Source organism: Ranitomeya variabilis, chromosome 2 (genome assembly GCF_051348905.1).
Source record: "Ranitomeya variabilis isolate aRanVar5 chromosome 2, aRanVar5.hap1, whole genome shotgun sequence".
NCBI classification, from domain to species: Eukaryota; Metazoa; Chordata; class Amphibia; order Anura; family Dendrobatidae; genus Ranitomeya; species Ranitomeya variabilis.
In genome coordinates this window covers 438,651,116-438,665,202 of record NC_135233.1, presented here as the reverse complement: position 1 = coordinate 438,665,202, position 14,087 = coordinate 438,651,116, and positions in this window count along the sequence as shown.

Sequence of the window (14,087 nt, the reverse complement as noted above, 5' to 3'; positions counted from 1 at the left end):
AGATAATAGATAGATAATGGATAGATAATAGATAGATAATAGATAGATAGATAATAGATAGATAATGGATAGATAATGGATAGATGATAGATAGATAGATAATAGATTGATAGATAATAGATAGATAATGGATAGATAATAGATAGATAGATAATAGATAGATAATAGATAGATCTATAGATAGATAGATAATAGACAGATGATAGATGGATAGATAAATGTGAAGTGCATTTGCAGCGCCCCATGGTCCTGGTCGTTGCAGTAATATCATTCTCCTCTAGGGGGGAGTGATGTTACGTTTGGAGGCAAAGAAGGACAACTGAATCCAGGTATCACAAACATGCAACACATTTCACACTCCAGGCCGCCAGGGGAGCTCTGCTCCTATTTATTAGGGCACTTCTCACATTTAGGTAAAACTGGCTGCCTGGGAAGTTAGTTAGTTGCTGGCTGAGCTTCGCTCAGGTAGTTGGTCCCTGGCAGGGGTGTCAGCCTGTCAGAGGTCGAGACAGAAGGACACGGAGCTGTGCCTGCCCTGAGTGCGGCAGCTTCCAGAAAGAGACACTGAAAGAGAAATGTATTGTAGAGAGGGTGAAGAAGTCGTAGCAAAGGAGTGGATATCAGAGGAGTTCTGCCCTGCACAGGCTGCCTCCTTCTGAGGCGCAGGATCCCGGTAGCCGGAACACCGAGGGAGCAATGACCCTTTATGCCTTGCTCCAGAGGCGGGCAGGACAGCTAATTTCACGTTATCTGTCCGCCTCTACACCCAGGAGGCAAGGTGGCACCCCTTAGAGGCTTGGGCATGATAGAGTCCCTGTAAAACGTTTCAAGCCTCCGGTCACACGGGTTTGTCCTATCCATCTGGGGGACAGAGAGATAACATCGATAACATCTACAACATCTGTGAGGACCTTATGAAAAGCTTAGCAGTAAGGTACTACAACACCACGGCTCTAGAGGAAGGCTACTGGTTTCTACCTGGACAAGGGGACTCTGGATTTGCCTTCAGACCGGCCGGACTCTGTCTGCCCTGTGGTCTGGTGCTCTGGACTGTGGACGCTGAAGCCTTCAGTAAAAGGTAAAGAGACTGCAACCTTGTGTCCTCGTTCTTCACTGCGCCTCACACCATCCACCATCTACACTTCTGGGAAGCCCTGGGGACACACTTCACCTGTGGGAAGGTACACCATCTAGCTGCCATAACATCACCCCAGCGGACCCCTTAAAGCAGCGTCGGTCACCCTGACCGAATACCACAGGTGGCGTCACGTACATAAACTCTATCCCTTTAAAGACCTTTCCCTTTAACTCGGACGTCCCAAGGGCCACGGACCGGGTCAGCCACTGTGACATCCCCCTGAGAACCACAGGACCCGGTACCGAGTACCCCACTGCCCACAAGGGCGCTCCACATTCATAAGCTCCTGTGCACAGGTTGTAACCCAGTAACCAATTTGCACAAAAAAAAAGAAAATGGGCAGCACTCGATACCAAATTACATGTTGTGTTTATTTTCCCATGTGAACAGGTAGCAATGCTTCAGTTGAAGAGCGGGTGAGCTTGACACAGGTTAGGACATAGGAATGGTGCTGGCATGCCGGGCGATGCGCTGCCGCCACTGGGTGATCGATGCCAGTAATAACTGCAGCAGGACGAGACATGAGCGACATTAGGCCCCACTTTAATGTTAAGGGCGGTCATATCCTTTACTGTTTCTTTGTGTTACCATTGACACTTTCACTTCATATTGTCCAAACAACAGGCAGAGGATCCTACAAGTGGAACACAAACAAGTCCAGCGCTGCCCTGGACCCCCTATGTACACACTAGTGAGAGACCTGTCCATTAACAGCAGCAGCGCTGGGAATAGCCGGCTAGAAACAAAGCCAAAGATGAGACTAGTCAGGCTCCACCCCGGCCGGCTCTTCCCAGCGCCACTGCACATCTCTACAGCTTTGGGCATACGGCGTTTATTGCAGCACACCTCACAGTATATCACACTTAGGACAGGGTGACATGGTAGCTGCAGGTCACCTTTAGGTGGCTCACATTATTTGCCCTGAGTCTTCAATTTAGGTCAGATTGATCCTCCAGTTTTAAAAGGTCACGTAAAGTGACCGGCAACAGATCCATAACCTCGCACTATTCCGGACAACTTCACAAAAGAAAAAGAAAATATATATTTTCTGTCAATAGTACTGTAATACTCTAGAATGGCCACATGGTGGCGACAGAGCACCAATAATCCATATTCTTTACTATTTACTACTTTTTTATATCAACACAATTAAATCTCAAAATCATGAAAATAAATAATAAATCTCTATGGGATGATTTTTTTGTTTCGAGCAAGTGGATGCCGGTCGCCATGTGACTTCTGGGGAAAAAAAATACATTAAATGGAAGAATCAGCTCTGCTATGTCTGTAGATGTGATTTTCAAGCAAATAAAATACAACATAAAAGGAATTAATGAAAATATATAGAAAAGTGTCCGGGAGGGGATGAGTGCAATGAAAAAATTCAGACAGGAAAAATAATTTGTGTCTGGAGTATGGCAAAGGGGCAGGTGCAAGGGGCTGTAATGTGCTCAGAAGAAGATATGATGAAAGCCTAAAGTATTTTTCTTTATTTTTTTTATTTTACTTGCTTATATAATGCGATTAATACCTCAGCGCTTTACAACATCATCTCTGTTCCCATTGAGGCTCACAATCTATATTCCCTATCAGTATGTCTTTGTAGTGTGGGAGGAAACCGGAGAACCCGGAGGAAACCCACGCGAACACGGGGAGAACATACAAACTCCTTACAGATGTTGTCAAGTGCTGCAGTCATATTAGGCAAACACAGCTCTGCTATGGGGTATTAGACAAACACAGCTCTGCTATAGCCATATTAGACAAACACAGCTCTGCTACAGCCATACTAGACAAACATAGCTCTGCTACAGCCATACTAGACAAACACAGCTCTGCTACAGCCATATTAGACAAACACAGCTCTTCTACAGCCACATTAGACAAACACAGCTCTGCTACAGCCATATTAGACAAACACAGCTCTGCAACAGCCATATTAGACAAACACAGCTCTCCTACAGCAATATTAGACAAACATAGCTCTGCTACACCCATATTAGACAAACACAGCTCTGCTACAGCCACATTAGACAAACACAGCTCTGCTACAGCCATATTAGACAAACACAGCTCTACTACAGCCATATTAGACAAACACAGCTCTCCTACAGCCATACTAGACAAACACAGCTCTGCTACAGCCATATTTGACAAACACAGCTCTGCTACAGCCACATTAGACAAACACAGCTCTGCTACAGCCATACTGGACAAACACAGCTCTGCTACAGCCATATTAGGCAAACACAGCTCTGCTACAGCCACATTAAACACAGCTCTGCTGCAGCCATATTAGACAAACATAGCTCTGCTACAGCCACATTAGACAAACACAGCTCTGCTGCAGCTATATTAGACAAACATAGCTCTGCTACAGCCACATTAGACAAACACAGCTCTGCTACAGCCATACTAGACAAACACAGCTCTGCTACAGCCATATTAGGCAAACACAGCTCTGCTACAGCCACATTAGACAAACACAGCTCTGCTACAGCCTGTCATGAATCCCCAATGGCTAGGGATAGCACAGGATAAGCAAAGTATAATAAATATCGGACGAGCTCTAGGGTGATGGAACCTGGGCTGACCGCTGCCCTACGCCTGACAAACGCAACTAGAGATAGCCAGGGAGCGTGCCTACGTTGGTTCTAGACGCCACGCACCAGCCTAAGAGCTAACTAGTACTGCAGAGAAAACAAAGACCTCACTTGCCTCCAGAGGAATTAACCCCAAAGGTATAGTTGCCCCCCACATGTATTGACGGTGAAATGAGAGGAAGGCACATACACAGAGATGATGTATATAGCTTTAGCAAATAGAGGCTCGCTGAAAACTAGAAAGCAGAATGACACAAAAGGGGACTGAGCGGTCAGCAAAAAAACCCTAATCAAAAAAACCATCCTGAGATTACAAGAACCCATGTGCCAACTCATGGCACATGGGGAGAACCTCAGTCCACTAGAGCAACCAGCTAACAAGAGACATTCTAAGCAAGCTGGACAAAAAACCAAACAACTGAAAATCAGCACTTAGCTTATCCTGAAAGATCTGGGAGCAGGTAGGCAGGAACCAAACAGAGCACATCTGAACACATTGATAGCCGGCAAGGGAAATGACAGAGAGGCCAGGTAAAATAGGAAACACCCAGCCTCTGATGGACAGATGGAAACCAAAGGCCGCAACCCACCAAAGTCACCCAGTACCAGCAGTAACCACCAGAGGGAGCCCGCAAACAGAATCCACAACAGTACCCCCCCCTTGAGGAGGGGTCACCGAACCCTCACGAGAACCCCCAGGGCGATCAGGGTGAGCTCTATGGAAGGCGCGGACCAAATCAGTCGCATGAACATCGGAGGCGACCACCCAGGAATTGTCCTCCTGACCATAACCCTTCCACTTAACCAAATACTGGAGTTTGCGTCTGGAAACACGAGAATCCAAGATCTTTTCAACAACATACTCCAATTCTCCCTCCACCAGCACCGGAGCAGGAGGCTCGACCGAAGGAACAACAGGCACCTCATACCTCCGCAACAACGACCGATGGAACACATTATGAATAGCGAATGATGCTGGGAGATCCAAACGGAAAGATACAGGGTTAAGAATCTCCGAGATCCTATAAGGACCGATGAACCGAGGCTTGAACTTAGGAGAAGAGACCTTCATAGGGACAAAACGAGAAGACAACCACACCAAGTCCCCAACAAGAAGTCGGGGACCCACGCGGCGACGGCGATTAGCAAACTGCTGAGTCTTCTCCTGAGATAACTTCAAATTGTCCACCACCTGATTCCAAATGTGATGTAGCCTGTCCACCACCACGTCCACTCCAGGACAATCCGAAGACTCCACCTGACCAGAGGAAAAACGAGGATGAAACCCCGAATTACAAAAAAAAGGAGAGACCAACGTGGCCGAACTAGCCCGATTATTAAGAGCAAATTCGGCCAGTGGCAAAAAAGCAACCCAGTCATCCTGATCAGCAGAAACAAAACACCTCAAATAAGTTTCCAAGGTCTGATTAGTTCGCTCCGTCTGGCCATTCGTCTGAGGATGGAATGCAGACGAGAAAGACAAATCAATGCCCATCTTGGCACAAAACGTCCGCCAAAATCTAGACACAAACTGGGATCCCCTGTCAGAAACGATATTCTCCGGAATCCCATGCAAACGAACCACGTTCTGAAAAAACAAAGGAACCAACTCAGAGGAGGAGGGCAACTTAGGCAAGGGCACCAAATGAACCATCTTAGAAAAGCGGTCACACACAACCCAGATAACGGACATTTTCTGTGAAACCGGGAGATCAGAAATAAAATCCATGGAAATGTGCGTCCAAGGCCTCTTCGGGATGGGCAAGGATAACAACAACCCACTAGCCCGTGAACAGCAAGGCTTAGCTCGAGCACACACTTCACAAGACTGCACAAAGGTACGCACATCCCTAGACAAGGAAGGCCACCAAAAAGACCTGGCCACCAAGTCTCTTGTACCAAATATTCCAGGATGACCAGCCAACACAGAAGAATGGACCTCGGAGATGACTCTACTGGTCCAATCATCCGGAACAAACAGTCTTTCTGGTGGACATCGATCCGGTTTATCCACCTGAAACTCCTGCAATGCGCGTCGCAAGTCTGGGGATACGGCGGACAATATTACTCCATCCCTAAGGATACCAGCAGGCCCAGTGTCTCCAGGAGAGTCAGGCACAAAACTCCTGGAAAGAGCATCTGCCTTCACATTCTTTGAACCTGGCAGGTATGAAACCACGAAATTGAAACGAGAAAAAAATAACGACCAACGAGCCTGTCTAGGATTCAAACGCCTGGCAGACTCAAGGTAAATGAGATTCTTGTGATCAGTCAAGACCACCACGCGATGTTTAGCACCCTCAAGCCAATGACGCCACTCCTCAAATGCCCACTTCATGGCCAAAAGCTCCCGATTACCCACATCATAATTGCGCTCGGCGGGCGAGAATTTTCTAGAGAAGAAAGCACATGGCTTCATCACCGAGCCATTAGAACTTCTCTGTGACAAAACCGCCCCCGCTCCAATCTCGGAAGCATCAACCTCCACCTGGAAAGGAAGTGAAACATCTGGTTGACACAACACAGGAGCAGAAGAAAACCGGCGCTTAAGTTCCCGAAAGGCCTCCACGGCCGCAGGAGACCAATCAGCAACATCAGCACCCTTTTTAGTCAAATCAGTCAAAGGTTTAACAATACTGGAAAAATTAGCAATGAACCGACGATAAAAATTAGCAAACCCCAAGAACTTCTGAAGGCTCTTAACAGATGTAGGTTGTGTCCAGTCACAAATAGCCTGAACCTTAACGGGATCCATCTCAATAGTAGAAGGAGAAAAAATGTACCCCAAAAAAGAAATCTTCTGGACTCCGAAGAGACACTTTGAGCCCTTCACAAACAGAGAATTGGCCCGCAAAACCTGAAACACCTTCCTGACCTGTAGAACATGAGACTCCCAGTCATCAGAAAACACCAAAATATCATCCAAATACACAATCATAAACTTATCCAGATATTCACGAAAAATATTGTGCATAACGGACTGAAAGACTGACGGAGCATTGGAGAGTCCAAAAGGCATTACCAAATACTCAAAATGGCCCTCAGGCGTATTAAATGCGGTTTTCCACTCATCACCCTGTTTTATCCGAACCAGATTATACGCACCACGAAGATCTATTTTAGTGAACCACCTAGCCCCCTTAATGCGAGCAAACAAATCAGTAAATAATGGCAATGGATACTGGTATTTGACTGTAATCTTATTCAGAAGGCGATAATCTATACAAGGCCTCAGGGAACCATCTTTTTTTGCCACGAAAAAAAAACCTGCTCTCAGAGGGGACGAAGATGGACGAATATGTCCCTTTTCCAAGGACTCCTTAATATAATTCCGCATAGCAGTATGCTCTGGCAGTGACAGATTAAATAAACGACCCTTAGGGAACTTACTGCCAGGAATCAATTCTATAGCACAGTCACACTCTCTATGGGGAGGGAGCGAATTGAGCTTAGGCTCCTCAAAAACATCCCTATAATCCGACAAAAACGCAGGGATCTCCGAAGGAGTAGATGAAGCTATAGAAATCGGAGGTGCATCATCATGAACCCCGTGACATCCCCAGCTTAGCACAGACATTGTTTTCCAGTCCAAGACAGGATTATGAGTTTGTAACCATGGCAGACCAAGCACTAGTACATCATGTAAATTATACAGTACAAGGAAGCGAATCACCTCCTGATGAACGGGAGTCATGCGCATGGTCACTTGTGTCCAATACTGCGGTTTATTCATAGCCAATGGTGTAGAATCAATTCCTTTCAGAGGAATAGGAACTTCCAGAGGCTCTAGACTAAAACCGCAGCGTTTAGCAAATGACCAATCCATAAGACTCAGGGCAGCGCCTGAATCCACATAGGCATCGACGGAAATGGAAGACAGTGAAATAATCAGAGTCACAGACAAAATGAACTTAGACTGCAGAGTATCAATGGCAAAAGATTTATCAACCCTTTTTGTGCGTTTAGAGCATGCTGATATAACATGAGCTGAATCACCACAATAAAAACACAAACCATTTTTCCGCCTATAATTTTGCCGTTCACTTCTGGACTGAATTCTATCACATTGCATAGTCTCAGGTGCCTGTTCAGAAGACACCGCCAACTGGTGCACGGGTTTGCGCTCCCGTAAACGCCGATCAATCTGAATGGCCATAGCCATAGACTCATTCAGACCTGTAGGCGCAGGGAACCCCACCATAATATCCTTAATGGCCTCAGAAAGACCATTTCTGAAGTTTGCAGCCAGGGCGCACTCATTCCACTGAGTAAGCACCGACCATTTCCGAAATTTCTGACAATATATTTCCGCTTCATCATGCCCCTGAGAGAGGGCCAATAAAGCCTTTTCAGCCTGAATCTCTAGGTTAGGTTCCTCATAGAGCAATCCCAATGCCAGAAAAAACGCATCCACACTGAGCAATGCAGGATCCCCTGGTGCCAATGCAAATGCCCAATTCTGAGGGTCGCCCCGTAGGAATGATATAACAATCTTGACCTGTTGAGCAGGGTCTCCAGAGTTGCGAGATTTCAAAGAGAGAAACAATTTACAATTGTTCCTGAAATTCAGGAAGGTAGATCTATCTCCAGAAAAAAAACTCTGGAATAGGAATTCTAGGTTCAGACATGGGAGTGTGAACAACGAAATCCTGTATGTTTTGAACCTTTGCCGCGAGATTACTCAGGCTGGAAGCCAAACTCTGGACATCCATGATAAACAGCTAAGATCAGAGCCATTCAAGGGTTAAGAGGAGGTAAGAAGCAGCTAGACAGCAATTAAGGGCTAGGCAGCAAAACTCTGAAGGAAAAAAAAAAAAAAAAAAAAAAAAAATTTTCCTTGAACACTTCTTTTCCTCCTGCTTCAGCCCAAACAATTAACACTTTGTGGGCCGGCTATACTGTCATGAATCCCCAATGGCTAGGGATAGCACAGGATAAGCAAAGTATAATAAATATCGGACGAGCTCTAGGGTGATGGAACCTGGGCTGACCGCTGCCCTACGCCTGACAAACGCAACTAGAGATAGCCAGGGAGCGTGCCTACGTTGGTTCTAGACGCCACGCACCAGCCTAAGAGCTAACTAGTACTGCAGAGAAAACAAAGACCTCACTTGCCTCCAGAGGAATTAACCCCAAAGATATAGTTGCCCCCCACATGTATTGACGGTGAAATGAGAGGAAGGCACATACACAGAGATGATGTATATAGCTTTAGCAAATAGAGGCCCGCTGAAAACTAGAAAGCAGAATGACACAAAAGGGGACTGAGCGGTCAGCAAAAAAACCCTAATCAAAAAAACCATCCTGAGATTACAAGAACCCATGTGCCAACTCATGGCACATGGGGAGAACCTCAGTCCACTAGAGCAACCAGCTAACAAGAGACAGTCTAAGCAAGCTGGACAAAAAACCAAACAACTGAAAATCAGCACTTAGCTTATCCTGAAAGATCTGGGAGCAGGTAGGCAGGAACCAAACAGAGCACATCTGAACACATTGATAGCCGGCAAGGGAAATGACAGAGAGGCCAGGTAAAATAGGAAACACCCAGCCTCTGATGGACAGATGGAAACCAAAGGCCGCAACCCACCAAAGTCACCCAGTACCAGCAGTAACCACCAGAGGGAGCCCGCAAACAGAATCCACAACAACAGCCATACTAGACAAACACAGCTCTGCTACAGCCATATTACACAAACACAGCTCTGCTATAGCCACATTAGACAAACACAGCTCTGCTACAGCCATATTACACAAACACAGCTCTGCTACAGCCATATTAGACAAGCACAGCTCTGCTATAGCCATACTAGACAAGCACAGCTCTGCTACAGCCATGTTAGACAAACGCAGCTCTGCTACAGCCATATTAGACAAGCACAGCTCTGCTGCAGCCATATTAGACAAACACAGCTCTGCTACAGCCATGCTAGACAAGCACAGCTTTGCTACAGCCATATTAGACAAACACAGCTCTGCTACAGCAATGTTAGACAAACACAGCTCTGCTACAGCAATATTAGACAAACACAGCTCTGCTACAGCAATATTAGACAAACACAGCTCTGCTACAGCCATATTAGACAAACACAGCTCTGCTACAGCAATATTAGACAAACACAGCTCTGCTACAGCCACATTAGACAAACACAGCTCTGCTACAGCAATATTAGACAAACACAGCTCTGCTACAGCAATATTAGACAAACACAGCTCTGCTACAGCCATATTAGACAAACACAGCTCTTCTACAGCCATATTAGACAAACACAGCTCTTCTACAGCCATATTAGACAAACACAGCTCTGCTACAGCAATATTAGACAAACACAGCTCTGCTACAGCAATGTTAGACAAACACAGCTCTGCTACAGCAATATTAGACAAACACAGCTCTGCTACAGCAATATTAGACAAACACAGCTCTGCTACAGCCATATTAGACAAACACAGCTCTTCTACAGCAATATTAGACAAACACAGCTCTGCTACAGCCATATTAGACAAACACAGCTCTGCTACAGCCATGCTAGACAAGCACAGCTCTGCTGCAGCCATATTAGACAAACACAGCTCTGCTACAGCAATATTAGACAAACACAGATCTGCTACAGCCACATTAGACAAACACAGCTCTGCTACAGCCACATTAGACAAACACAGCTCTGCTACAGCCACATTAGACAAACACATATTATCGCGCTGCCGTGTACTTATCTGCACCTGCTCTTGAGGAGTTTATATAGGACGTGTGACATGTGATTGTCGGATGCTTTTTTTTAAAAAAAATTTCTGTGTTTGTTTCTCGGCTGCTCATTTCTGGGGATGATGGAGACTGTTCATACGCTGATACATGGGTAACATATGCTGCTACATAAGCATCTGTGGAAAAGATAATGGAGGAGGCCTGACGCTGATTACAGCTCATTATAGACTATTTTGTAAAATTATTACATGACGCCTAAAAGGGGGTAAAAGTCACCAAAAATGTCCCCAAATGGCCCCAGCCATAAATACCCCTATAACCACGAGCTGTATTATGTGTGACATCACTGTACTTACCCATAGTACCCCCTTTAAGCGTAAAAAGGAAAAGCCAAATATAAAATAAGAAGCAAAAGCAAAAAAAATCTAAAGATTGCAAAAAGATAAAAAAAAATTCTGCACATGCAGTGACAACAAGTGACCACTAGGGGCACTGGTCAATCTTCATTTTTAATGTTCCTAAAGCCTATAATGAAGCAAAAAAAACTCCTTATAATTATCTGTAACTTCAGAAATAACATAAGCATGAATTTTCATGTATTTTGGGATGAAAGAAATCTCTAATCCGACCAAGTACATTGAGATTCACCTCCGTAAAAAGTGAACAACTGGTATATAAGTCAGTAACAAGCCCAGAAATGGCATTTGCATACACATTACAAAACTGTCATAAATGATACGTCAAGTCACGGCTTTATGAATATTCAATGGCCGCTTCTATGAGGAAACATCTTCCCGTATATCGCTAAACGCGCGTGTTTATTCACATTAAAAGCTCGGCGAGTAAAGAGAAGAGAAGTCAAGGATTCCAAGAGCTGCTCCAAGCAATCGGGCGTCTCCGATGTCTCCACATACAGAGTCTTCACCCTTCATTTCCATCTTAATTATAAAAGCAAAATAAAAAAAAAATTAAATTAAAAATTTCCAAAGTTTCAATTTTTTTTTTCATTCTTAAGAGTCATTTCAGGGAATGCGTAGCCGAGGGCATTGTTGGTTTGAAATAATGTTTGCTTTTTTGAACACCGTGACCTAATTCTGGAGCAAATCTGTTACTAGGAACATCTTCGCGGTAATTATGCAAGTCACGGTTGCAAAGAGTTTAATATATTTGCCCTCGTCTGCCGGGGTCAGCGCTTGTCGTCAGGTTGGAGTATAATGTGTTCTTGTGCGTAAATGTACCCGCACTTCTGACAAATGTGCCAGCTTGGATCGGCTCCAAGGGAGAACATGTTTTTTTTTAAAGGATTTTAAGTATTAGGATTAAAAACCTCAGAAACAAAGGTGGACGGACCAATAGGGAATGATGATCGAAAGGGATCAGGACAATTGGACAGTTACAATGTAACACTACTAAAGAGAGTCAACATTTGTGGTCAGGTTCTTCTGCAATTTACAAGCGAGCGTGGAAAACTTTATGATCACGAATCCTTTTAACAAAAGTATAAAACTTTTGCAACGTATCACAGCTCTGGGAATCATGGAGAGAACACGTTAACGCACACTCACCAACTTGCTCCAAACATTGGCTTCGGGTAAATGGGAAGATCTCCCACGAGTTGGCAAATTTCTCTTGTGCCTTAAAGTTCTGACGAATTCTTCCACAGTGCTCAATTTTCAGAAGGTTTCTGAGGAACTATCTTTTCTTTTCCACATGGGAGTTGAAGACATGGGATGGAAATGACATGTAATAAGGGGGTGCAGTCATACAAAACAAGTTATTGGCAACAGATTCTCTGGAATGGCCATTTGGCCAGTCTGTCACTGGGGTGGAAGTTCATAGAATCATAGAATAGTAGTTAGAAGGGACCTCCTGGTTCATCTGGTCCAACCCCCTGCTCTAAGCAGGATTCACTAAATCATCCCAGACAGATGTCTGTCCAGCCTCTGTGTGAAGATTTCCATGGAAGGAGAACTCACCACCTCTCGAGGCAGCCTGTTCCACTCATTGATCACCCTAACTGTGAAAAAGTTTTTTCTAATATCTAATCTGTGTCTCCTCCCATTCAGTTTCATCCCATTGCTTCTAGTCTTTCCTTGTGCAAATGAGAATAAAGATGATCCTTCTACAATGTGACCACCCTTGAGATATTTGTAGACAGCTATTAAGTCTCCTCTCAGTCTTCTTTTTCCCAAATCCTGTAACTGTTCCTCATAGGAGATGGTTTGCAGACCGGTCACCATTCTGGTCGCTCTTCTCTGAATTTTCTTCAGTTTGTTGATGTCTTTTTTTAAAATGTGGTACCCAAAATTGGACACAGTATTCCATGTGAGGTCTGACCAAAGAGGAGTAGAGGGCAATAATGACTTCACGTGATTTAGACTCTATGCTTCTGTTAATACATCCCAGAATTGTATTTGTCCTTTTTGCTGCTGCATCACACTGTGGACTCATGTGCAGTCTGTGATCTATTAGTATACCCAAGTCTTTTTCACATGTGCTGTTGCTTAGCCCTATTCCTCCCATTCTGTATATGCTTTTTTCATTTTTATTGCCCAGATGTAGTACTTTGCATTTTTCCTTGTTAAAAACCATTCTGTTAGTTGCTGCCCACTGCTCCAGTTTATATCTTTTTGAATCCTCTCTCTCTTCTTTAGTATTAGCTATCCCTCCTAGCTTTGTGTCATCAACAAATTTAATCAGTTTACCCTCAATTCCTTCATCTAAATCATTGACAAAAGATGTTGAACAATACAGGGCCCAGGACAGAACCCTGTGGTACCCCACTTGAGACATTCTTCCAACTGAATGTGCAGCAATTTAAACCACTCTTTGGGTTCGATCACTAAGCCAGTTATAAATCCACCTAACGGTTGCCTTGTCCATTCCATACTTAGTCATTTTTTCAATAAGGATGGTGTGAGATACTTTGTCAAATGCTTTACTGAAGTCAAGATATACTATATCTATAGCATTTCCCTGATCCACCCAGTCAGTGATTCTGTCATAGAAGGAAATTAAGTTAGTCTGACATGACTTATTAGTTACAAACCCATGCTGACTCTGGTTACTCACTTCATTCTTATCCAGGTACTTACATACATGTTGTTTAATAATTTGTTCAAAGATCTTTCCTGGTATAGATGTCTGACTCACCGGCCTATAGTTCCCTGGGTCCACCTTATTCCCCTTTTTCGAAGATAGGAACAATATTTGCTCTTCTCCAGTCTTCTGGGACTTCTCCTGTTCTTCAAGAAATTTGAAAGATTATGGAGAGTGGTTCAAAAATTTCTTCTGCTATCTCCTTCAGTACTCTGGGGTGTAATTCATCTGGACCTGTAGACTTGAATTCATTTATGTTAGCTAAGTGATTCCTCACTATCAGAGCAAGACATGCTCCCCTAAGTTTTACGAGGGGAGGCCACCTATTCCTGATCCTTGATGTGCCTTTCTTGTCTTGGAAGGGGAGTGGGAATGTTTGTTGGAGCCCGTATATTGGAGAGAGCTTGTAGTAGACCACAGCCTCTAACATGTTTTTGTATCACTTTTTTTACATTTTGGTGAATAAAGTTATATTTTTTATATACTGAATGAAAATGGATCAACAATCAAATCCCTCCTAGCAGACTCTTCCATTTCACAT